The 27141-nt window shown below is 37.4% G+C and overlaps 1 pseudogene; it reads right to left on the bottom strand.

Moving 5' to 3' along the window:
- Positions 1-12704: 12704 nt before the first annotated feature.
- Positions 12705-27141, bottom strand: part of LOC148019269 (uncharacterized) — a 55207-nt pseudogene continuing 40770 nt past the window's right edge.

The following is a 27141-nucleotide window of genomic DNA, read 5'->3' as shown; positions in this document are numbered from 1 at the left end:
TCCTCTATCATGGAAAGGTTGCTGTCCCAAAACTGGCTGATCGGAATTTCTAAGTACAGAACCCCCAAAATGAGATTGAAATCTTCCAACAGGTGGCTGAGAATTACCCTGTAATCTTCCTGTTGGTAAAGCACCCCTAGAATGCTGAGTATGCAGTCCAAAAGCTTGAGTATTGGCGCCGTTCAAACTGCCCAAATAGTCATCATGCCTTTGTGAAGCTTCTCCCACTTCATATTGACTATTGGGTATGCCTCTTCTTCCTATTATCCCATCCCCATAACCATTTTGGTTGGATGGCTGAAGTGGAACTGAGGGGTCACTATTTGAACAAGCCTTCTCATTTGCTTCTTTTGATCCCTTTTGTGACTGCATGAGTTGAGAAAATTGTGCCATAAGTTGGGCATTAGATTCTACCAACTTATCAATGGAAGCATTGGTTCGGTTAGTTGATTCCATCATCTTCTCAACAGTAGACTTCGTTTGATCAAATGATAAAATCATATGCTCCATTGCTGACAAAATAGTCTCATGACGTTCCTTATGTCTTAGTTCATGGGCACACAAAGCGTCATTGAGAATACTAATCTCTCCTTGTTGAGGCTCTTCAGGGTTCTCTTGAAGTGTGCTTTCCATCATAGAATCCCTGATTTGCTGTGCATAGTCCTCCTGGACCTTATTTTTGCCTTTATGCCCTGCCATACTAGTGCAGTCCTGCAGTACCCCCTGTCAGTAAAACGGCTATAACTTTGGCTAGAAAACTCCGATTGCAAAACTTTTTTGTGCGAATCGAAGCTTACAATGCCCTCTTCGAGATGAGCTATAGCACCCTATAACAGGTTTAGGACAGAAAATTCTGTAACTGACTTTCAGAGTCTGAACTGTCCAGTCCTGCACCCTGTTTAGACCTGTAAGTGCCCTGTTTTGACCCTGTAATGCAAGAAAGTAACCTCCAAAGGCTACCAAACCCTGCAAAGGGGTATATAGGACCTGTGGGTACCCTGTAGTACCTGCACCTGTACTTCAGTATCAAAGGGTGTACCTGTATCCACCTGTAAATACCCTGTGGGTAACCTGAAAATGCCCTGTTTTACCCTGTTTTACTCCAATAGGTACTTGAGTCGTTGGAAAGTCTTCAATCTTCAATTCTCCACTCGCTGTACCTGTGTGAGGGATAAAACGGCAGGACGGGCTCCCTACACGGGCTCCGAATCACCGGGAGGTGGGCAAAGTTCCCCCCGGGTCGGTTGGTTGCACCCCTTCGGGATCTTCGATAGTGAGGGAAGGTCACCTCTCTTTTGTCCCACTATCTCCCCCGGCATCCACCTTTTTCCTCGGTGGGAATATCAACATGGCAGAGGCTAGTGTACTAAGCAATCAGCATGATATGCATTTGGAAAATATTCATTCAGCCTTTCATGAGATGCAATTGATTGAGATAAAAGAACTTGAGATGGAAGAAGGGTTTTACCTATGCAATTCAGTGACTCACTGATTGCTAGTACTTACCCTTTACAATTTTCCAATTTAGGCAAAAGAGAATCAACCAATCAATTGGATTAGAGTAAGCAAAGGAATCAATGAATGTATTCAGTCCATAGGATTCAAATGTTATGCTGAAATCTCAGATTAAGGCCCTTCATTCACTGATTGAAGCTAATATGCATTAGACAAGCATTGCATTCATGAATAGATGAATTCAAGCAAAGGTTGGCTGAGAATTTGATGAAAATGTTCAATTCTTTAATCTCTCAGTCAAATGGCTTAAGCTCAGCAATTGGATTAATGAGAGAGATTAAAAATTGAAGAGAAATACCTTGACATGGCTGAAAATAACTTGCCAAATGCTTGATAGGGCTCCCGGTTGTCCAATGTTAGCAAAATAATCCAAGAAGCTTGCTTATCTGATGGTAGAGACCAATCTTGAAGCTTCAAATGCTTGAAATTGAAGCAATAAACCCGTTTCCCCCAAATTTTTGCTCCATTGAAGCTCTTGATCTTCAATCTTAAGCCATCCCGTGCTTAATCCTTGCAATTTGTTGAAGAATCCTTGCTGAAATGATTCCACGGGCCAAAAGGATGAAGAAACTTCAAGAAATTGTCAAGAAATGGAAGCTTGGGCTGAAGCTTTCATGGCTGCCCATGGACTGTTCACCTAGGGTTCAAGTGAGCTGAAGAGTCTTCAAATGTTGCTGAGAATCTGAATGTAACTGAAGATTAATGCCTGGAATGGATGAAGAAGAGTGCCAAGGCTGAGGAAGAGCAAGGTTGGAGCAGGGCAGGGCTGGAATCAGCCCGAAAATTGCGCCGCAATTTTCGGGGCTGTTTCTGGCCTGTATGCTGCCCAATGTTGAGCAACCTTATGCTCAATCTGAAGCTCTTGAAGTCAGGGATCTATTCCAGGTAGATTTTGGTCAAGAAGATCTGAGGTGAGAGAGATATGAGTAGATCTTGGGGCTGAACCTCCATGGAACCTGCAGGAATTTCCAGGAAAGGGGAAAGAGAAACCCCTCTTTTCAAAGTAACCACAGTTTGTTCTCAAACTAAGCCCGGTTAACCATTCTTTACCCTAGTTACCTCCATTTTTGCATAAAATTTGATGACGTCCAGCCATTTAAGCCTTTACCCACCATATCTGACCTTGGATAACTCCAGATGTAGTCATTGCTAACTGTAGTTGTCCTGCAGCACTCCACTAGTCACTGTCTTGTACCATTTTTGTCTGAAATTGGTTTTGAAATAGGAAAATGAAAGTGAAAATGGAAGAAAATAATGGATCAAAGACTGAAGCTCTGATACCACTTGTCAGAGAGAGAACTAGGGAGAGAAGAAGAGGAGAGAGAAAGACTGCAGAGGAGAGAGAAAGACTGCAGGAAGAGAGAGAAATAGAGTGACGAGGAGAGAGAAAGACTAGAATTGGAGAGAGAAAGACAGGAAAGATGAAGAAGCCATGGAAGCTTGGAGCAAGAAGGGAGAGAAAGATTGTAATTGTATTGATATGTCAAAAAGATGTGAAAAATTACAACTTCTCTCCTTATATACCAGTGTCAGTGTGACATGGCATATTATTAGCATTCTAAGTATTCCCAGCTTCTTACACAACTAAACCATCAGATATAGGATGCTCATGAATAGTCTCTAGCATAGACACATTAGATGTCATAGACCAGCTATCAGGTGCATCGCTAAAAACCTCCATCACATCATGGAGCGGAGCCACAACTACATCATCATAATAGGGCATATGTGCCACTGGTAAACATCCTAAAGAGTATCCCTCGGTCACATCCATATACCAACATATATAATCCCAAGAGGGACAACTAACATTTACTTGATCATCGGGATATGATGGAGTAAAATGGTAAACAACAGCTTGATATCAGGAAAAATCTTGCTGCTCTCTACCCACCCTAGACTGAGCAACACCATGCTTAAATTATGACTTGCGTAATAAATTGGATGATCCACCATATTTTCATCTGCTTGGCATAAAACAGCTCCTACATCATACATAGATGCATCAGCATGAATATGGAATTCCTTCGTCCAATCTGGGGGTGCTAATACTAGTCCTTCAATTAACTTTTGCTTAAGAAATTCAAATGCTTTCTGGCAAACATCATACTAATTGAAAGGAGTATCCTTTTGTAGCAAATTTGTCAAAGGTGAGGCCACTTTTGTGAAATCGGAAATGAATCATTGATAATAATTTAGATGCCCCAAAAATCCATGCAATTGCTTAAGGTTTGTTGGAGGTGGAAATGCAGAAATCTTTGCAATTTTAGCTGGATCCATAGTAATGCCTTCTTTAGAAATGATATGTCCCAACAATATTTCTTTTGTCACTTCAAAAATACATTTATCAGGGTTCAAGGAGATACCTACTTTGTCACTACATTCAAACACTTGCGTCAATTGATTAGGCATTTCTTTTCCTGTCCCCATCTAGAAAAACTTCCATCCATTGTCGTAGAAAATCTTGATAGGCTACAATCATAACTCTTTGAAATGTCGCGGGTGCATTACACAAACCAAAAGGCATTACTTTATAAGCAAATGTACCCCATTCAGTAGTAAAGGTAGTTTTGGATTGATCTTTTGGATGAATTAACACCTGATTGTAGCCACTAAACCCATCCATGAAAGAATATAGCTCATGGCTTGCAACTTTATCAAGTACCTGATTTGTAAATGGCAAAGCAAAATGATCTTTATGTGTTTTGATATTTAGTTTTCTATAATCAACACAAATGCAAATCTTCTTACTGTTCTTCTTGGGTACTATCACAATAGGGGAAACCCATTCACTATATGCAACAGGATATATAAATCATGCATCAAGAAGCTTAGTAATCTCAGCTTTGACTAGTTTTGCATACACAGGGTTTGTTTGTCATTGGCGTTGACATATGGGTTTTGTACCTCACTTTAGATCAATATAATGCTGAAAAAGTTTAGATTTAATACCTTTAAGGTCAGTATAAGACCAAGCAAATTCCCCAACATGTGCTCATAATACCTCCTCAAACCTTTCTCTATCTTGGGATTCCGATTGAGCTCCTAGATTTAAATATTTCCTTCTGCCATTTCTATTTTAGCTACTTCCACTTCGGGCTCTTCAAGAAACAAAGAGGCTATTTTCCGAGGCTTGATTGTAGGCACATCCTCAAATATCCCCATTGATACATTTTCAAGCAAACTATTCCTAGCACTCGATTCTGGTTCTTCTTCCCTCACATTCATAGAATGTACCAAGGGTAAAGCCCTATAGGGAATAATAGCGAGATTATCTTGAGTAGCACCATCAGCTTCTATTCTATAGACATTTGTTATCTCAGAAAAGGATTTTACAATATATATTTCCCAATTTTTACCCAAGCAGCCATTAGTGGCGTTTAAATCCTTATTAAACCTCATTATAAATGAATATTTGATAGAATCAATTATGCTAGGTATTTGCTCTGAATCACATGGATATTGAGCATGCAACTTACGATGATATTGACGTAAGATTTTATTATTCTTTTCTAAACATTCTTGATCCTCTAAACTCCAAGACCATTGGTTACCCCTAAGCTTAAGAATTAATGAATGCAAATCCTCATTTTCCTCACCTTGAATTGGACAACCTAGATAATGTATGACTTGTTTAATATCTATAAAATCCCTAGGTGTCGCAGGCTCAAACCATCTAAGATGTGGTTCCTTTCCACCCCCATAGATAGTAAAATCCATCACCCTTTCTTTGGGATGAGGTAATACAACCTCTGGCATATTTTGCATATTGATCTTAGCGGGTTTAGATTGGACTCGTTGATAAGCAACTAGTGGTCCTTTAGAATAATGATACATCTTCCGCACAATTCCATTGAAGCGCTTAAAGGGATAATACAACCAACGAACACTAATAGGGTTTTTCACTCGAGTTTCTGGTTCAAAAGTACACTTAGATTTATCTTTTTTCCAAAATCTATTAGTTTTTTCATATTCGTTCCAATAGTTCTTATCTATAGGTAAGGCTTGTTCCATCTATAACTCCCCACTACTAAATTTTGACCTTTGTTCTTCTAAATACAACTCTAGAAGTGAAATTTCATCTAGATATCGCCTTTCTCTAAATTGAAATTCTACCCTTTCCTTTTGTAACTTAGTAATCTTCTTCATTGCTTCATTTACAACAGTCAATATTGCCTCACATTCCACTCCAATGCCTTGTTTAATTCTCTAATCATCCTAACATAATTACTATGATGTTCACTAGATGTTTGTGCAAACCTAAGTAAGGCCGAAACTGAGTCATCCTCATCATCATACGATATTGGTCTTTGTAATGGTTTGCACTTATTCCTACTCCTCCTTCCTCTTTCCTTTCTTTCTAACTGGTGACAATAAGTTCTTTTATCTATATTTCGCAATTGTTTAAATCCAAAGGGTAGAGCATTTTCCTCATAAGGGAAAGTAGTTAAAACCCTACTCTTAGGAATGCCATTATTATTCTCAATAATGCCAAATTCATCCATATTTTCCAAAGAGGTTGTTGATATGTAATCTACATTAAATGTCACTAACTCAGGCATCTCTTTCTCTTCTAATTCATCCATAGGAATCGCTTCTACCCTACTATACGTAAAAAACACATCTTCTTGATTATTTTCATCTTGATCCATGGATAATCAGGAATATGTTTCAAGAAAATCATCAAAGTATTTCACTTCCCCTATAGAGAGCATTAAGCAGTCTAGGGTTGTATCTTTGGACATAGACGACCAGCCAGTAATATCACTATCCGAATCATTTCTGATGAAAATATTACATCATATTCACCAATACCCATCTATTCTACCTTGTGAGGTTGATGTACTATATTTACCTCTACATTTTCTGCTCTTGCTGGGCACTGTGTTTTAAATAACCATGCATAAGTCCCTTCGTGATCGGTCCTCTCCATTTTTGAGTCATAAAACTCAATGGTGGATTTCTCATCCATTTCACTAACCATCTCATCTTGACTCTTTAAAAAATCCTTTTGAAATAACTTGTATTTTAACCTGATCATTTCAAGGACCAATCACAATTGAACCTTTATACCAATCCTGAGTACACCTTGCTTGGTATAGCCAAGGTCAACCTAGCAACACAAAATATGAAGAGATATTTGATAATGAGCAAATTACTAAGTAATTTACATGAAATTCTAAGCCAATAATTACAGATTTCACATTTCGAATTAACCCCAAAGGAACCACTTTCCTTTGATCAGTCACACATAAAACTATATGGGTAGGTTCTAGATTCTTCAACCCTAATTCTTGCATCATTTGTTCTCTCATCAAATTGATTGTTGGGCCACCATCTAACTGCACTTCATTCAACAAGTGGCCATTAATAGTAGTGTCTATAATTGGATCTCGTGGATCCACAAACAAAGCTACTATTTTTATGTCCTTACTTGTTTTTCTTTTGGAAGAATTTGCACTTCCTTTAGAAGCATTAATCTCAATCCTCTTCCTTTGACACCGAACTAATTTATGATAAAGATGCTTTCGACATGTAGGCACTATTTCCAACAATTGTCAAAGGTTAATAGTCAAAGATATTTTTTGGGAGGAATCAGTGTTTCAGGAAAAGGAGCTACTCCTACTTGAATCTTAGGATTTGCTAAAGGCACAAGTAATAATTGATGGTCAGAGGAATGCTGTGGAGAATCTAACTCAGGTAGCTCTACATTAGGATCTATATCCTTAGATTTTTCCTTTGTTGCTCCTTTTAATTGTAGGAATTTCTTCCTCCAGACCTTGCTCCTCTCGTTGGTGCTTTTACACTCTAATAACCACACCAATCATGGGGTTAGCCTTAAAGGTTACCCTAGGGATATGAATTTAGACCTAACTCCATTCACTTGCCTTGTTGTTTTTGCTTCAACTAAATATGCGGGTGAGGTTGAGGTTTCATTAAAAACTTGCTTACCCCTATCATTAGTTTTGTTATCTTCTCGCTTAGGGCAATTCTCTTTGTGATGCCCTTCGCCACTACCCCTCCTACGAAGAGGAGTAACGTCTTGATTTTTACACCCTTTTGGACAATATGTAGCTATATGACCTTCCTGTTGGCATCGATAACAAATTACGGGTCCCCTAGGCCTCTGTTGTCCATTTTGCCCCATTGGATTATGAAAAGTATCATTATTTCTCCTAAAAGGAGAGTTTCATCCTCGGTTTCCATCACTATTGTAATTATTTTGGGGTACTGGGGGGTCTACCTTGGGATGGCAATTCTCTCGGCCTAAAAGGTTTTAGGTGGTCCAATCGCATAAGTCATGTTATTACGATCCATGTAATTGTAATTTCTTTGCATCGAATGATCTTGTTGTTGCTCTTGACCTATCTTATGCCAAAAATTTGTATCTAGATGCCCTGTCTTAAGGCAAAAAGTGCAGAATGGTGGATGGTCAGGCACTAATCTTGAAGGCATCGGACACTCTGTAGCCCCATGGCCATACCCATGACACTTACCACACTAAATATTGGACCTATGTGGGTTTGGAGTTGAGAGACTTGAGGGTTGTTGTGCACTAGAAGACTGTGTAGTTATCAAATAAATTTCTTTCAAGGGTGCTTGCACTGCACCCATGATCTCCTCCTTCAACTTTCCTAGGGATTTTGCAATAATATTAGCTACTTTCGCTTCATCAAAGGGGACTGATATTGCGGCATAGAAAGCATTCATGTTTGCATCATATAAGCTGGAATTTAAGTATATGGATTTAAAGGTACACTTGATACATTTGAACTTGGAGTTACCGATGGATTTAAAGGAATGGTCACATAAGACATGTTCTTAGATATCCCGCTTGAAGTACTTGGATATTCCATCCAAGGTTCTTTAAATAAGTCCCTCCGTGATTGTTGGCTAAGTTGCACTTCTTTCCACCATCTAGCATGTGTTTTAGCATTTGCCAATGCAACTAGCAATTATAGGCTAGCATGCTGATGAACTCCAAGATTAAGCCCATCAATAAATTTATGCTTTTGCGTGGGCTCATCAGGAGCTGGATTCATCTTCCGAATAATTGTCTCCATATGTTCAATGTAATGTTCAACACTTTCGATTGTTCCTTGAGACAAATAATCCAATTGAAGGGCTAGTCTATCTTGGAAACCTTGCCATCGAATTTTTTCTAGAAACACTCTTGATAAGTTAGTATAAGTCACTTTATGTTGGGCATCTAGGTTCCCGTACCACCTAGTTGCTTCATCTTTTAGTGTTGGAGGGAAAATATGAAGCTTTTGGTCATTGTCTACTATCTCATTGGCGACATAGGTCACCTCAAATATTTGCAAATGTGCATCAGGATTCTCATCCCACAGTCCCCCAAATTGCGTGAAGTCAGCTAATCTGACTCGATTGCGATCCATTTTTTCTCTAAATAATATCTCTAACCCTAAATCTTGGGTAATATCCTACCACGCAAGTACCTTAGGCTCCTTAAATAGTTTGTGCAATCCAAAATTCGGTTCTAAATCCCAATCAAAGGGTGGTTTAGTACTCCCTACTGTAGCTTTAGTTTCACTATTTTGTCTACTCCTTTCCCCAGTGGCACTACTAGTGCTTGAGGCGACTTGATTCCATTGATACAAGGCCTAAAAGGTTCTACGTTTGGGTTAGACATCGCATCTATTCCCAGATTCAATAATGCGTTCTCTATTTAGAAATGTTTGCCTCCTCTGTCGTCACACCATGCGTTCTCTAGCTCATTGATTTCAAGCTTCATTTTATTGTCTCCGTCTCTCCTCTGAATTCATCCACTATTAATGAAATAGATATTATTATCATACTCCAAAATTTTGCACGTTTTGTTGTTTGAAGTTATAAAATTAAGTTTTTGCTTGCATGCATGCTTAGAAGGTTTAGAATGGTTGGTAACTCTAGGTCTATTTCTCCATAAGGCAACTTTTTGACTTGCTCAGGGATTGGGCCTAAAATTTTTGCAACCTCTCTAATGTCTTTTGTGTCGAATTTTAAACCTTTGGATATACGTATCCAAGGCAACACATCATCCTACTCTTCTAAAATTTGGATAAGCGTTACGAGAATACAAATCGAAGTGGTATGATACAATGATTGCATTTATTTCTACTGCATCTATTAGCCCAAAGTGCCTTGCTAATAAAACTATGGTTTGCGTGCAATCGTTATAACCCCAACTCTAAGAAGATAATTGTTCTATGTTTGCAGTTAATTGTGGACCAAAATATTTACCCCCCTCTACTAATGCTGTGTCTCTTGCCCAATCCAATATTCTCCTTTGGCAATTTTGGAAAAATTTTGGAAAATAGTCACTTAAAAAGAAACCTCATATTCACTCATAAATACCTAGGATTTAAATATCCTAGTGAGATTAATCACCCGTTCGAGTGCACTTGACTCCCGACAAATGCACCAAAAAATAACCGTGAGAGCCACTTTTTACTGGGTTGCCAAGTCAACTCCTGGAAGTTCTTGCACTGAATAGGTGATATTGGTAATTAATTCTTATGATTTATCTAGTCTTCCTCGATAGTTACGACACTCGTCCGTAGTAATCCAACTAATCTAATGTCTAGAACTCAGTAAACTTGCATTCTTCTTTCCTCTTCATTATTAAACATCAATCAAGATAAAAACAAGTTCTCTATGCACTCTTATGTGTACACATACATTGTTTATTTTAAACCCCCATATCTCCCCTTAATTATCAATTATCCTAGTGGCCCTCCACTCTATATCTTTAAGATCATCTAAGCATTTTTCTAAATGAATAACATGTAAAAGATTAATATAGATACTAAGACGTCCCCTTAGGCCATCATATAAATAAATTGTTAATTTTATATTGTTTATAATTCGATTAAGGATTGTAGTTATTTTCTAACTTAGCAACTATCATAAAATACCCTTAAATTTCATCTTTTCTTCCCATATCATAGATTAACACATCGTGTATACTCTTAATTATGTCAAATCAAAAACACCATGTTTATATGGATATTTTCTTTAACAAAAATAACATTGATTTTTTTAATTTCTAGGAAATTTACTAAAGAATCAGAAATCTCACTTTCACCTTTTCCATGGAAAGATCATAATTTTTATTGATGCAAAACATAAATTTTTTAAAAATAAAAACTGAAAATTTCACTAAAAATTAACCATTTTTGAAATTTTCAACATGTTAAATGACCTCCAAATATTATAAAAACATTTAAATAAACTTTTAGCATTATAGATGTCATGGAAAAAATATTATAACTCATAATTATGCAACCAATTTTTTTAATAAAAATTTCATCTATACCATTTTAAAGCCATTTTAAAGCTTTCTTTTACTACTTTTGATTTTTAAAATATAAAATCGGACATACATATATTCTAACAACTATTTAGAGTTGAAGAGATTCAAATACATTTTATAAAAATTATAAACCAAAGAAATGTTAATGTTGAATCACATATTTTTGTTAAATGAGATAAGGCACTTACGTAAAGTACAAGAGTCGTAATTACACTTTTGGAAGCCATGTCCTTTTGCAGTCTTGCCAAGAAGAAGTCTATCCAATCATTGTGCACTACAAGCTCATCATTCCTCGTCTCCCAAGAGATCCATTTGCCAATTGTATGGTTGCCTTAGGAATGACCCCTTAGAACCCTTTTAGATTAATTTTGATTAGTTTTAAGCTTGAAATTATGGCTTCCATAGAGTTGGGATGACGACTTGTGAAGGAGGAGACTAATTGATTATCTTCTCAATCTGTCCGTGAAATCATGCACAAGGCTAGGCGATTGGAAGCCCAAAAATCATTCTACCAACCTGCCACTTCAGTTTAGGTGGGTACATTGAAGCTCCAGTTTGAGGTTAGAGGAGAAGGCATGGCGATGATCTTCAATGACAAAGCATGGACTTCAATTCTCCCCTCTTGCTCTCCATGATTTGTGTGGCTTCTTAATCATTAAGCTTCCTGGTGAAGACAATATCCCCACGAACAAGTACCACACCAGTAGTTTCAGCAAGTTCACTTGAAGGAGATAAGAAATGTATCCATTCCTTTGCCGTATAGGAAACACAAATAAGGGGCAAGATTTTTCCCTATATTGTAGTTTGTTGAAAGATTGTTTTGTCATAATAGCACCAATGACACCTCTCCTTGTATTATGTTGTACATGACATAATCTCGTTTTCCCAGATGGTGGTGAGGTCCTCGGGGGTGGCAGTTCTGCAAAGGCTATCGATGTTCTTGAGGATGGTATCGAGACAGCGAGGAGCGGGTGCCGAGATTCCACTGAGGTGGTGGCGTGGCAGCAAGTCAAAGGTGTCCCCACGGTGACGGATTCTCACTCTCTCCCTTCACTTCTTGATGGCGCCTCTTCTTTTTTCACGACCCCTCCTTCTTCAATGATCTCCCTCTATCAAGCACACACATAATGATCTCTATCTTTCTCTCTCTTCACATTGCAAATTGATGACGTTCCCCCCTCTAATCCTTCATAGCAACCGCCTCCATATTGCCGCTAATAAAAAATTCTCTCTCTTTAGTGGGTTGGCAATTGATAGCAATTATGTTTAGATCCTCCCCTTCCAATCACCTTTTCCTTCTTGGTCCTCTCTCTCCAATAGTTACCATAAAATGATGGAGAACGTGAAGAGGTTGATGATGAAGAGAAATGGCGACATGAAAATTAGTGATTATTCTCTCTCTCTCTTCCATATAATGGCCCCCTTTCTTGATCCTTAAGTAACCTCTTTCTACTTTTAAAAAACCCATATATCTATTGTCGGAGATGGTTAGATTGCATAACTTTGTCAGTAGCATCTTCATCATGGCGTCCCTCTTCTTCCTATTGTTCATCATCTTCATTATTAGATATGGTAGCAGGTACAAGAGTCGAGGATCTCTACCTATTGTTGGTCTTCATCTTCCCATCCAGAGGCAATGATTCGGTGGAAATAACCAACACTTCCGATGACCTTATTAAAAAATAAACTGGACACCATCGTCCCTTCCAAATAGCCTTCGCCTTCAAATGTGTATGAGTCGTGCCAACTCATGTGACTACAACAACATTTTCTTTCCATGGGGGACGACATTCTAGGGTCAAGCTCTAGGAGGTGATGGCGTGGGAGTAAGTTTCCCACATCTAACACTCCATTGCTTATACAAAGTGCACAATTATGGCATTGAGATTAGATCCCTTGATCTCCACTTTTCATTTGCATATTCTCCATGTAGGACATTATTACTCTTAAAGAACTTGAACTTTCCAAGACCTTGTGGTTTGTTTGATATGAATTGGCCCTCATAAGAGTCTCCATCTCTGAGTACCCATTCCTTATGATCAAAATTTCCAAGAGCCCAAGTTCCACAATACTGGCTCATGCTCTCTTTGAAATAATATGTACCCACACCATGTCTTTTATTATCAAACCAATCACCTTGATACATATCACCATTCACATATGTATAAATCCTATAGCCTTATTTTTTACTAGCTTTCCAAGATCCATCATATGAGCTATTGCCGGGATATTTTTGTACTCCAAGACCTTCCTTAAGATTGCTACTATATTCTCCATCTCATAAATTGCCCCATTTGCAAACTTGTAGACCCCATGCCCTTGCTTCTTTCCCATGTCATATGTACCTTCAAATGTGTCTCTGTTTGTGTAGTTAGCAACTCCATGCCCATGTGGTATGTGATCAATGAGTTGACAACAACCCTCCCACAAACATAATCAACCACAAAACCAGGGACAAAGCACACAAAATCTATGTGTATGGCTTTGCCATTAATCTCAAAACTGAAAAGGAACCATAAATCTCTCTTTTAACAATGAAAAAATTTGTTATCTTCACCATCTTCATCCGTAACTTCAACCATTATGTAAGAACAATAGGAAAAATAGAAATTTTTGCACAAAAGACAGAGGAGGAGAGAGGAGAGAGAACAAATTTTTGCACCACCAAAAAGGGAATATGCGATTGGAGAAGAGAGAGAAGGGAAAGAGGCACATAACCACTCGTGCACTCCACCCCACCTATTTCCCAAACAGCACACCCCTTCGTATTTTATTATTTCTTTGAAATTTTGATACATTTGATATTATAAGGCCTTTGGCCTTTAATTTTGAATATTTCTGCCCTTTACAAATGCATGCACATAACACTTGAAAGCATACCATTGACTTTAATAGATGTGCCCCCCTCCCCCTTATGTGGAATATTATTTTAGCGATTTTGTAACAATGTAGTATTATTCTCTTGACAAAAAATGAGAATATGATGCATGATTGGATTCTTTTGTGCCTTGTTTTTATGCTTCTTTTGAGTGTCATCATATTCCTCCCACACTCAAACATGAAGCGTCCTCGCAAACCTTGTCAAAGAAGAACCATTGTCTAACATAAACAACTTCCAAAATTGTTAGTAAAATAACTTTGATCACAAGGCCTAGCCATGGTAGGGTATGGGACTCCAAATCCATGACCACTAGAGTAAGGGAACTCCTGCCTTCATCACATCCCCACACTGAAAAACTTTATTAGTCTTCAAAGGATAGGGTTTTGTCATCGACAAGGGATCACAACAACAACTTCTTCACCTAATAGAGGAAAGAAAGAAGGCTCCATCACTTAGCTCCGTGGATACTTTGGGAATAGGTCTTGGTTGCATATCTTCATGTATCTTCCAATGTAGGGATTTATTATTTTACTTCAATGTGAGGATATAGCTTTCATGAAGAGTTATACCCTTGGTAAAAAGGGTTTTTATTTTGAATGTGAATGATAGATTGTGTGAGTGATTAAGCTTTAGATTATAGTTGGAGTGTTTGTTTCTTTCTTATTGGTTGATTTTTTTAAAAATATATAAAAAGACCTATTTAGATTTTGGTGTGTTTGTTACCACTTGGAAAATGAAAAAGACATGTAGATGGCCACCATAAGGAGGATAAGGATGGCATAGGTAGATGGTGGTACTACTCAAGGTGTTTGTTCTTTTGGGGAAGCCTAATTGGCTTACTATTAATGATATTACAAAGTTTGTTCACAATAAAAGGTGAAAAATGCTTGGGTAGAAACTGGTAGTTGGGGGAAGTGCAAGAGAAAAGATAAGCCACCTAAAGATGGACATGAGATGGTGAACCTTGGGATTACTAAGGAGTATTTGTTTTCTTTCAACTGTATTGCATATGAATTGGTATGAAGAAAAAGGGTTAGTAACATTAGGGTTTCCTTGTTTTAAAATAAACAAACCATCATCATTATTCTCCTTTAGAATTTTTTAGGGTAGGCTGTGTGGATGAGGTTAGCAGAGGTGGAGGAATAGATCGACAGGCCAAGGAGAGTTTCCAATTATGAACAGGATGTTGAGGAAGAGACTGGCAAAACTTGTCCAATTTCTTCTTCTTCTTCTTTCTGTTTGTTTTATTCTATCTTATCCTTCTTTGTAGTTTGCTGCAAAGAGGTAGCTAGGTATCACCGCTTGGCAGTTCCTCTTCCCTCGATTCTTTCTTTTCTATGCTAGCCCCTCTCTCTCTCTGTGCATCTCTTGTCTTGGTTTGCCTATTGTGCTAACGGTGGAAAGATGTGCCATAGAAACCTTGTACTAGCCTCGACTCAGATCTGGACGATCTAGCACGAAAGGCTAAGCCAGGATGATGGTATTTTGTCCATTTTGGATTTTATCTTTCTTTCATTGATAGAAAAACTCGTTTTAAATATTTATAAGAGCCAGAGACTTATCAGGACATATTCGAATACATTCTTCGTCCCGAAGTGCATGTAGCCCATCGACATGCTCCTTGTGTTGTAGCAAAGCCACTTGAGATGGCAAATTTAAGTTGCAGGAAGGTGAATTTCTTCACCTATTGTGTGATTTCTATCATGCCGCCAGGTTCCTGTCAAGCATGTCTTCTACCTCTCTCTCAGATCTGGCTACCTAACAATTCTTTTCACTCTTTACCATACATTACTCATCAAAGATCTCCATGGCAACCGCATAAATACAGCTTCACAGTGAGGAGATGATGATCTCTCTCCTTGCGAGTGACCAAGAGTGTTGTCTGCTTTTTCAATTATTCATTTTCTTGCTTCTCCTCTATAGGAAGTGGCATACGTGATGTAATTACACATCTTGCCTTGCGTGGTGATGCAAATCTCATTCTCCAATATAGGTGTCTCAGGGCACGGCTTCTCAACGCGCTGGTATCGATCCATCTCTCTCTCTTTTTTGCTCTGTTCCTTCTTCTTCCTTGTGCTTATGTGTGATTTCAAGCACTGGTGAAGTTGGTGACGGCCTTAATGCCCTCAAACACAGAGTGCTTGGCAAGCTCCCCGAGTGAGATGAGGTGGATGGCCATTTGGATCTCCCGTGACATGACGGTGACTTTTTCTTGTAATGAGCAAGATAAGAGGCCTCATGGGAGAGCATCTTGAAATGCACGAGATGAATAATGCTGATGTTGATGCATTTATGGAAGTTGTTGTTGCTGTTGTTGTTGTCACAAGTCGACAGGCAATTGATGGTGGTATCGCTCCCTAGACATCATCCCATGCTCCAATAGACCTGGCGATGAAGTGATTGGGGTTGATTCTTTCTGATAACTGACGATGGTGAAGGGAAGAGGAAAACCAAAAAAAATTGAAGGATAAGTGGATACACCAAAAACAGGGTTCCTTTGTGCCTTTTCTCTCTCTCCCTCTCCCTCTCAATGGCGCTAACCATCAGGTGGTCTTGCCAACCACCACCCATATATAACAACAACCCTGAACTCTGATTCTTCGCAAAATATTCTGACTCTCATCTTTTCCCCCCTTCATGTTCTAATTTCATGTACTACTTTGAGGAGAGGCTCTCTGATGCTGCTATTACTATTGAAGTTGTTGAATGATGGTGATGGTGATGATGGCACACCTACCGCCTCAGCATGGGCCAACCCCAGTGCCTCATCATCATTCTCCCTTCTTCTTTTTCTTCTCTTCATCCCCCACCACAAGGCTGAAGACGTAGGTAGGAAAATGAAAAGGTGAAAGGGCCAAGAGATGGAGTGGTGAAGGGCAAGGGGCATGGAACAAGGAGAAGGGGGAGGGAGATAGAAAGGGGCTTCTTGTGGCAACCCCTTGCATGCGTGCGCCCTTCTATTCTTCTTCTTCGTATTCTGCTTCCTCTCCTCTACTACTGTATTTCCACCAGCATCTTCTACGCCTAATGTTGCTTTTGCAATACTTCGTGCAATACTCATGTCTCATTCATTTTCTGTCTCCTATCTAGGTCCCAGGCATATCATCTCGCTTCTTATCAGGATAGCAATTTGGGCTTGACATTCCCTCTTCTTCTTCCTCCTCTTTTTCTTGCCATGAATTTTAATGTTGTTGCCTTTTCACTATTGGGGTAGCCTAGAGGAAGATGAGAAAGATACTGTTAAAATGCTATAGGACTGAATAGCAGTCTCATTGTCATACCTTCTCTCTGTCATCCATGGCATCCCTGCAAATTTAATGGAAACAAGCCATGGATGTTCTCTACGTCATCCAACTCTTTCTTTATCTATTTTCTTCTCCCTTCTTCTTCTTTCCTTAGTAGGGTACAACTCTCTCTCCTCTCAACCAACAAATTCCTAATATCAAGAAGCCACCACTCTCTCTCTACTTCTCGCTTTATCTGTTTTCAAGTAGGGAGCTTCATGAGAGAGAGTCATTTTGGATGGGGCAATATCGAAGATGAGAAGAGGGGCATAGGAGGGAAAATGAATGGTTCTTGTTTTGCTTTATCCATAGTTCTACTTTGACCAATCCATTGTCTTTGTCAATTTCTCCCACACTAATGTTCTCCTTCTTATTCTTTGTGATTGTCTGTGCAAGGATTTCATCCGTGAAGAGATGCCACTTCTTATTTCTTATTTCTTTAAAGAGAAACCCCCCCCCCCCCCCCCCTCCCCCCCTTTTTTGAGATCCGTCTCCTCTTCCTCCTTTATCTCCTCTACCTCCTTTATTGTTAAAAAGAAGAATCCCCCTTCTTCTTCTTCTTGGCACTGTGGGTGTGCCAAAAGCTTCTCATTTCAATGCTGCAGTAGCGTTGTTGAGATTAGCTTCTTCCTCGGCTACGCACCAAAATGACAGCAACCCTCCCACGAACATAATCAACCACAAAACCAAGGATAAAACACACAAAATCTATGTGTATGGCTCTGCCATTAATCTCAAAACTGAAAAGGAACCATAAATCTCTCTATAAATAATGAACAAATTTGTCATCTTCATCCATAACTTTAACCATTATGCAAGAACAAAAGGGAAAAGAAAAATTTCTACACAAAAGATTGCACTCCACCCCACCTCTTCCCCAAAAATCACACCCCAAAAATCACACCCCTTCGTATTTTATTATTTCTTTGAAATTTTGATACATTTGATATGATAAGGCCTTTCGCCTTTAATTTTGAGTATTCCTACCCTTTACATATGCATACACTTAACACTTGAAAGCATACCATTGACTTTAATAGATATGGCCCCCTTCCCCCTTATGTGGGATATTATTTTAGTGATTTTGTAACAATGAAGTATTATTCTCTTGACAAAAAATGAGAATATGATGCATGATTGGATTCTTTTGTGCCTTGTTTTTATGCTTCTTTTGAGTGTCATCATGAGCTCACCACTCCAAATCATGACATGTTCCCCTTTTTCCTCTTGACGTCATACAATGGCCTCGTTCTTTTTCTAATTTTCAAAATTTCCTCCAATTCATTTCCTCCCCCCTCCCCCCTCCCCCTCTAAACCTTAGAATGGACATCTTTAAGAACTTTGAAATCTAATGGGCATGTACACTCCTTACAATACTAGCTAGAGCTCTAATGCACATTTTTCAATTAAATTTGCAATAAACTATGCCTTTGACTTACTTAGAAATGTAATATCCTAGTGAGTTTTTATCATGGATACTTAGCTTTGAAGATGTTGCCACCATAAGATTCTTCCAAAGATCCTTTAGAACTTTGAATTTGACGATCTTAAATCTGGCTCGCATTGTTGACCTCACATCGCATAGAGTTGTTAGATTTGTATATAGTTGTGGGTAGACTAGGTGCAAGGTATTCGTGGAGGGTTCATGCATCAAACCCTTAAAAGAATAAGGGTGTGTCCAATAATCCACACATTGAGCTCATAGAGTGTAACACTTTGGCTTAGTGGCCAAGGTAAAGATACTTTGGTTAAGGAGATATCATGTGCTTTGCATTGCGGGTTACGAGGGGCATGCAAGTGTTACTTGGGTGATGTGCTGAACCACCACAAAGCTCCTAGACATGCCTCTTTTCACTAAAGAAATATCAAATTTAGTGTTGGAAAGAGGGGAGTCATGGGAGAGAAGACAAGATCTTATCTTCTCTAGGTGATAATAATTCCTGATGGGAAAATTTTAGATTGGTCATGGTTGAGATTCACTAAGAAAATCTATCAGATTTTATCTATAACACCACCTTTCTCCTGTACAAAATCTCCCTTGTATCAACATCTCTTGGCCAGTAGACTGCAAAGACATCCTCCAAAAACAACAACGAACATCGCATCTGCATTAAATTAATGCAAAAAGTTGGTAATAATGTGCCAATTGTGTACAATTTTGCCAAAAAAATTTGCAATATCAGGCATTGTTTCTAGATGTTGTCAAGGAGGGCTAAATATGTCACACATTTTTGTGTAAAGTAATAGCCCTAGATTTGTATTTTGTTGGTAGAAAATTTTTGTACTTAGCTATTTGCATGATTGGTTGACTTTTTTTAAAGGATAAATTTTTATAGTATTTATTTTTTTCATTGTATTTAATTTATTATGCTTGAGAACTTGATTGTCTTGGTTGAGATTGGTATTTTCTTGGACACATCAGAGCTAGATTTTGCTAGTAGTAGCCAACCATAGGGACATCTTAAATTAGGTATAGTTTCTTACTAATATCTTTGTACATCACAAGAATTAAGGGTTCACAAGCACTTCACATAACACTTGTTGGATGCACTATACCTGGGGGTCGTATCTTGAATTTCTTCAATTACTTCCATTCCATGGGTTGGGCTGATGCACTTATTGCACCATCATTTAGTACTAGCATGTCATGATGCCTGCTGCTATAGCTATATGCAGTAAATCTTAGATGTAGGCGCACTTGAGAGAGCACCTTTTATTGTGTACACACTATTCTTTGCACACATGAGTTGGGATATTCATCATTAAATTAGGGATTTGAGGCTAAGTGGGAGAGGTGGTTGGGTGAGTTTGAGGGTTGTGAAGGACTCCTCTAGTTGTGAGATGGGTTGTTTGCTTGGTCAACATATTGAGGACCATTATATTCATGAGAGTTTGTGAGATTTGGGTGGGTGGAGTGGAGTGCAACATTTCTTGCTTTCACTGAGTGATGAGAGATGAGGTTAAGTATCATTATTTAATCAAGGAACTATGTTTGTAGTTGTGTGATGTGTGGGCACTTGTAAATAGGATAAGCACTAATATTGTCAGTGCATACATTTTTTTGATTATATATTTTCTTCTCAAATCATATGTGATTGAGCACAATCTCATCTTCAGAAGCATATTCTTTGATAGAACAAAGATAGATATATAAGGAAAAACCCTTTGTCTTTGGAAGACATAAGGGAAGCTCAAGCTTATCTTAAACAAGGATTAACATGCTTGAAGTCTCAAACTTTATGTTTGAATGTCCTTTATTTTGAGTCAGCATTTTCCTTAGTTGATGATTTAGTCAAACATCGCCAAAGACTTCACTTTCATGGACTTCTAAAACCAATTAAATAGTATCTGTTATCTTGGTGTTTAATGTCTCTATTTAGTGACATAATTGGTCAAGCTTTGCAACGCTTATAATCAAGTGGATAATACCCCAAAAATGGATCCAATTCTCTATTTCACTGTAATGTCATGTGAATAACTTGTAATGGACCTAAAATAACCTATAGCACCTGCAAATAGCTAAATATTAGTTTCAATGAATGCCCAAGTGCCCTGCTATTCCTAGATGTACTTGTACCCTACTAATGAATGCTATATAAACCTCTAATATTTATAAAATCCCTACTAACTAATCAATGAAGCCCTGATCAAATGCTCTTTAGTTGCAATCTTTAAGTCCTCAATTTCTCCGCTCACAATACTTGTGTGAGGGATAAAACAGTGCAATAGGATCCCTACACAAGCTTTGAATCATCAGGAGGTGGGCAAAGTCCCCCTACATTGATCATTTGCACCCCTTCTGGATCGTCAATAGTGAGGGAGGGTCACCTCTCTTTTATCTCACTATCTCCTAGGGCATCCATATTTTTCCTCAAAGGGAATTTCCATGGCAAGAGTATTCTACTTTAAGAAAGCACGGATGATATGTATTACTAAAATGATTCTTTCAACCTTCAATTATATGCATGGATTTGATTGATGAGAATAGAATCATAAAATAAACTTGGCTAAGGGTCTTACTACTACAAATCTACAACTCAGTGATCTTAATACTTATACAGTACAAGAGAATCAATAGATCAAACTAGGATTATGCATAAAAGCATACAAAATGGTAATCATGATTGAATTGGATTGAAATAAATGTTGAAATTCAATGTAGAGTCTCTAATTTATCTAAAGAGGCACTAATCTTTGATTTATGGTTCATTTAGAAGCTCAAATGACCAACACATCTCATCACAACAAATGGAAGAGCTTGGGCAAGTGAATGTAGAGAAATTTCATAGATTAAAGGTAAACTAAATACCTCTTGTAAGCTTGAAGAAGATGGAAGATTTACTTAGAATCTAATCTCAACCACATTGGTAAAAGAAATTGCCCCGATTCAATCCATAAGCTCCATGCTTCATTATTCCATTGAAATCAGCCCATCCTTTACTTGAAGATCATTAAGCCTTTGAAGATTAGTTGCCTTGAGCCTTCTTTAATGTTGAATGCCTGAATGTAAGAGACTCAAGCTCCTTGACCAAAAGCCCTAAAATAGAACTCCATTATGCACTCCATGAAGCTTCATAGGCTGAAATCTTTTCAATGTCTTTAATATTGAAGCCTATCTTCCTTGATAATGGTAGTAAAGAAACCTTGAAAGTTAGAAAGAGCCAAATCTTGAAGAAATTTGAAACTTCAAACGTGAATCTATGGTTGCCCTACTAGTTTTTAGGATTTTCAGAGAGAAGAATCAAGATCAAAGACTCAAATAGCTCAATCTTTGTTGAGAATGATGCCAAACAATTGTTTAAAGAGTGTGCAAGTTGTAGACAAGTGATCAATGGTTGATATGGACTATAGAAGAGCTATAAATTAGTGTAAAAAGCAGTGCAATTTTTGGGCCTTTGCTGATGATCACTGAGTGATATGGTAGATGACTAGTGGTTGAAATGATTATTGAAAGATGAAGAATCTTTGCCCCATGGTTTCAAGAAGAGATAGAGTGGTTATGGATTAAGAAGAGGCGATTCTTGTTGTCCACCATGAAAGCTTCTCCCAAAAGCTTAAAAGGAAGAGGAAAGAGAAAGCCTTGTTGAAAAATAATTACACTTCTAACCTTGACTAACTCTATTTTCCATTTCTTAAATTATTTTACCTCTATAATGGCCTATTTCTTGTCTTTTACAACCATCCATTTTGTCCATGATGCCTCCAACTCACTCTCCATGTACTCTAGTCGGCTCTAATTAGGTTGAAAGGCTCCTTGATCTCTACTCCTATTCACTTCAAGACGGACACCCTGTCCTTGAGAAACTGAAATGTAACTAGTTTGAGAAGAAAATCTAAGAAAAGATTGTAACCAAATGGATCAAAGACCAATGCTCTAATACTACTTTTTGTCAAGAAGAGAACTGAGAGGTGAGAGAAAATAGTGAAGAAGAGAGAGAAAAGAGGAGAGAGAATAAGTGACGAGGAGAGAAATACTAGAAAGATAAGAGAAAAGAGAGAGAAGTCATGGAAGCTATGAACAAGGAGGTGAGATGAGAGATAGTAATTGTACTATTTCCAAAAGTGATGAAAATGACATGTCTCACACCTTGTGTTAGTGTGATAAGGTAGTATTAATAAACTCTCTCTAGAATAGATACGTCTTCCCAACTTCTTACAATATTGTAAATATGTAATGAGATCTTGTTCATCCAAGTATTGATTTCTTTTACAATTTTTTTCTTTGGGTAAATTTTATCATCCACCTTAATAAATTTTAGAATTTCAATCACCTATGAGATATGAAATGGAGTTAATTCAATATCAACATCTTAGTAAAAATTAATGATAATTAATTTAATATTTTTAATGAAATAAAAACTTAAACTAAAATTTGTAGAGTAATATTATTTTTAATATTAGATTTCACCTTTTTAATATGAGCGAAGGTCTACAAACTAACTATAGTGTGATAATAGTGCCATCCCAAATACTCAAAGTTATAACATCAGAACACCAGTACTTGTATGCTCCCACATTTCAAAATAGGTAGTAATATGCTTCGTGTAATCTTGTGAAAGATTTTCACAGTTTTTGAAAATCATACTCTTTTAACTTTAAAAATATGGCTACACATTTAAAAATATTTCAAATTTAAAGATAAAAGTTCAAATAATATAAAAATTATAGTATTAGAAATTAACATCTAATCTATTTACTACTATGAAGTCCCTTGGTAGACTCCCATCAACAACGTTGATCAAGCTATAAGAATTTTTTCTTTCTTGTAAAGATCAAGTGTTATTGTTAGGCACCTTTTATTTTCATTATTGAAAAAATATTATGCATCACTATTTCTATAGCTAAAATACTGATTGAAGGATAGAATATATGAAAGTTCTTAAATTTAATTATATGCTCTATCTTTGTAGAAGGTTTAAAGGATAAATTATATTCACTTGTTCTACAATGTCTTTGATTCGTTTTAGGATAAACTCTAAAGACATTGATTTTTATACAATCATCTAGATTTATTGTGTATGTAAAACCTTTAAAGTGAGGCTCCATGATTGAGAACTTAATTGAGCATCTCCATGTGCATCTATAAGATCAAATTTCCATTTTTTGGATAAACTACTCGAATCAGTATACTGTAAGAATAATACTTTGCTAAAACTCTCTCTAAAAAGTATCCATTTTGTATTTCAAGCATTGTATTTGATATGTTTAAAATACTATTATTTGAAATATCAAATGCCACAATATCATTTTTGTTTATTGTAATACAATCTTCATTATTATTATTTTCTCTTATTGCTTGTATTTCTATAGGATATGTTGGATATATATCATTTATATTTCTTTGATAAAATATTTGAATGCAAGATTCACTTTCTATACTCATCATTAATACAATCAAGCACATCTACTTTCTTCATATGCAAGCATTTTTTAGTGAAATCCATTGTGATGATTTTGTTTATTAAAATAATTTGAGAAAATCAATCACTACCACATGATTTTTTCAATCATATAAAAAATGCATTATGATATGTTTGTCAAAAACATACATTTAGGTTCTTACATTGGTATTTAATATATTCAAGCTTTTGACTCTCCATATGGCTTCTAAAAGTTTAAACATTTTAAGGCTTGGACAACTAGTGTGATCAGCATTGTTTCTAATAGATTGTCTACAAGATTTCTAGTAGATATATGCTTTTGAATCATTACTCAAGCATCAAATAATTGATGAATTATATCCCATACTTCACAAGCTTCAAGCTTAATATCCACATGCTTTAGCTTTAATAGAGTACACAGTGACTTTAGCATATTAGTACCACAAATTGCTTCTTAGGGTTTAAGATTGAATGCTTTTGTGGTAGTTAAAGGAGCAATTAAAGGCCTTGGAATTCTAAAGAGGTGAAAATGGGGATGGAGGAGGACTTCCTCTCTAAAATAATCCTTACATCCCTATGCAAAACTCGAATTTCAATCTAGAGAACCAAGAACACTAAAATCAATTGTCAAATTAGAAGATTAGGGTGCAACAAAGAAGACTAGGGTGCAACAAATTTAGCAATAGTGAAATGATTAAGGCATAGAGTTTTGAAGGTCTCTACAAAGCTCTCGATTAGAGAATTTTAGTGGTAAAAAACAAGCACTCTAAGAAAATACAGCCTTGACCTTTCTATCTCTAGAAAATTAGCACATTTTCTCATTTTTGGGCCAAAAAGTGTCCGCATCTGTACCGAATGGTCACGGTACTAAATCGGCTTCTTCCTTAAGGTGAAAGAAACATCATTAAATGCCCCAAATTCAAAAATTTTGAAAGGTGAGAGTTTCTTCTAAAGCATTTCCTATTTCTATAGCAATGGTGCAAAATCCACCACACATAGGTCCAATGGTGGATACAAACTCACAGAATCCACCACACATAGGTGCAATGGTAGACACAAACATGCAACAACCTCCTCTCAATAGCAGTGCCAAGTATCACCTCCACATAGACGTAGAGAATGTTTATGCCCCATTACAAAAAAGGAGGGGAGGAAATTACATCTTAGAAAGATGCAACTATGTGAGGGAGGAGCAAGGCATGTCGACCTTTGGTGTGATGGTTCTCTTTATTCCAAAGATCCTCACACTATTAGCACCCCACCTTTTTCAAACCCGACTACCCTTCTTAGGTTTGTCAGAGAAGGCAAGAATTGCCTTCTTGGCTATTGCAAAGCTATCTCTACAACACCTGCAATGGTGAGTGCAATGATGCACATCAAGAGTAGAACCATCAATAACTTAAAGGCGAAATGCAACCTCCAAGAAGAAAAGATCAAAGCCCAACAACAGGAGATAGAAAGGCTGAACAAGCAGCTAAATATTTTGAGATAGAATCAAACATTACTTGGCCCTCGATAAAGGAAACAAGAACTAAAGAACATAGAGGATTTGAAGGTGGGCTCTGGAGGTATGAATAAAAAAATAAGGACTATCAGGTTAGGAATCTCTTATCTTACTACTTTGTGCTTTTTTGTTACTATGTCTCCTTGCTTTACATTGTCCCTCTTGTTTAGGGATGTGCTATAGCTAAACAAGGAAAATTGTAACCCCAATGTCAACCTTGCAAAGCAACTTAAGCCACTTGTTAGCTCAAACATTGCAAAAGAACTCATACAGGAGAAGAAGTTTAAGGTAGTGCAAAGGCAAGTTGTTGAGCAATTTGTGAGCTAGAACACGATTTCTATGAAGGATATACAAATTGCCATGGATGAGAGTGGTATAAGTCGCAATGGCTATAGTTTCTTACAAAAAGAGGTTACAAGTTCATTTAAATCACAGGATATTAAGCCAAAGCTAGGTCACACCTACAACAATCTCGAGACTTCGGAAATATCTTAACATAAAGTAGGAGTATGTTGGAAAGCATTATCACATCAATGGAGAGTTTCAAGCAAAATAGGGTCTGGTTGTCTATGATGAATACAACAATATCTTCATGGATTTGGAGATACTATAGGTCCAAATGGTTGAGTTTGAGGACATCTCACATGCAGAGACAAATGGCATATTGAACTTTACATTAAAGATGGATGAGTGTCAGATTCTGAAAGGCATTAAGATGGAGAGGGTAGCCATTACATTGATGGACAGGGGCAATGGCAAACATGCTAAGGTATAATCCCCGTGACTTCAATGTACAATCTGAAATGAATTTATGGTGGCTTGGGACATTTTTGGTTGTGTCAGAGAATTATGAAGGATTGGAGTGGAACTTTCAGAAGACTCCACTACCAAATGCTATTAATACTCAAATGAAAAGAGAAAAGACACTATTGGTTCCAAACAAGGGCAACTTTCAACTTACTTGGCATCTTGCATCAGACTTGAAGAGTCTAAAGTGCTTATATATTTGTTTCAGAGGCCCAGTCACCCTTCCTTACCTATATTGCATGGAGGATGCAAAAATACTTGATCAAAAGTGGTGGAAGAAGGCATCTAATCGTCACCAATTCGACAAAGATTCAAACCAATCTTTGATATACCTCTATCAAATGTACATATATGTACAATGCATGCACTTTTTCGGGTGATTGAGAAGCTTGTCAACCTGTACATTGGATTTTCTTGGAAGATCAGGAACCACAAAGAATGAAAGAAGGGGATTGCTTCTCTTTAGATGTTATCGGTAGACATGAAGCTTCATGGAGGAGAGGTACAAATCGTGCAGGATCAAAAAAAGTCAAACAACGAAATAGACATACCAAGAAAAGTTTCTCTTGGAGGCGTGAAGGCAAGATGATTCCTCTCGAGACCCATCGACAACAGGCGACAAAAGCTTACCAAGTGTGAAAAGTACTACAAAAGGATGCATGTAAGTAGGATTGAATTTGAGCAATGGAGAAGGCTTCACAACATAGTAAATGATCATGAACCTCTTTCAAGACATGCAAAGGCAGAAGTGTGGCATGCTATGGATATCATATTCCAAATGCTGGATAAGGAGACATGGACAAATATAGACAAGAAGATGTGTTAGACTACTCTAGATCTATTCAAGAAAGAGTTTCTAAAAGCATGGGAAGACATCAATTTCACACACTACATGGTAAGTCAAGTCTTTGGTTTCATACATGTTAGTATAAAATTTTCTGTGTCCGCTAAAC

Source organism: Lygodium microphyllum, chromosome 20, assembly GCF_053477565.2.
Source record: "Lygodium microphyllum isolate KBCC chromosome 20, Lygodium_microphyllum_v1.1.10, whole genome shotgun sequence".
Lineage (NCBI taxonomy): Eukaryota > Viridiplantae > Streptophyta > Polypodiopsida > Schizaeales > Lygodiaceae > Lygodium > Lygodium microphyllum.
This window is presented reverse-complemented; position numbering and strand designations above follow the sequence as displayed.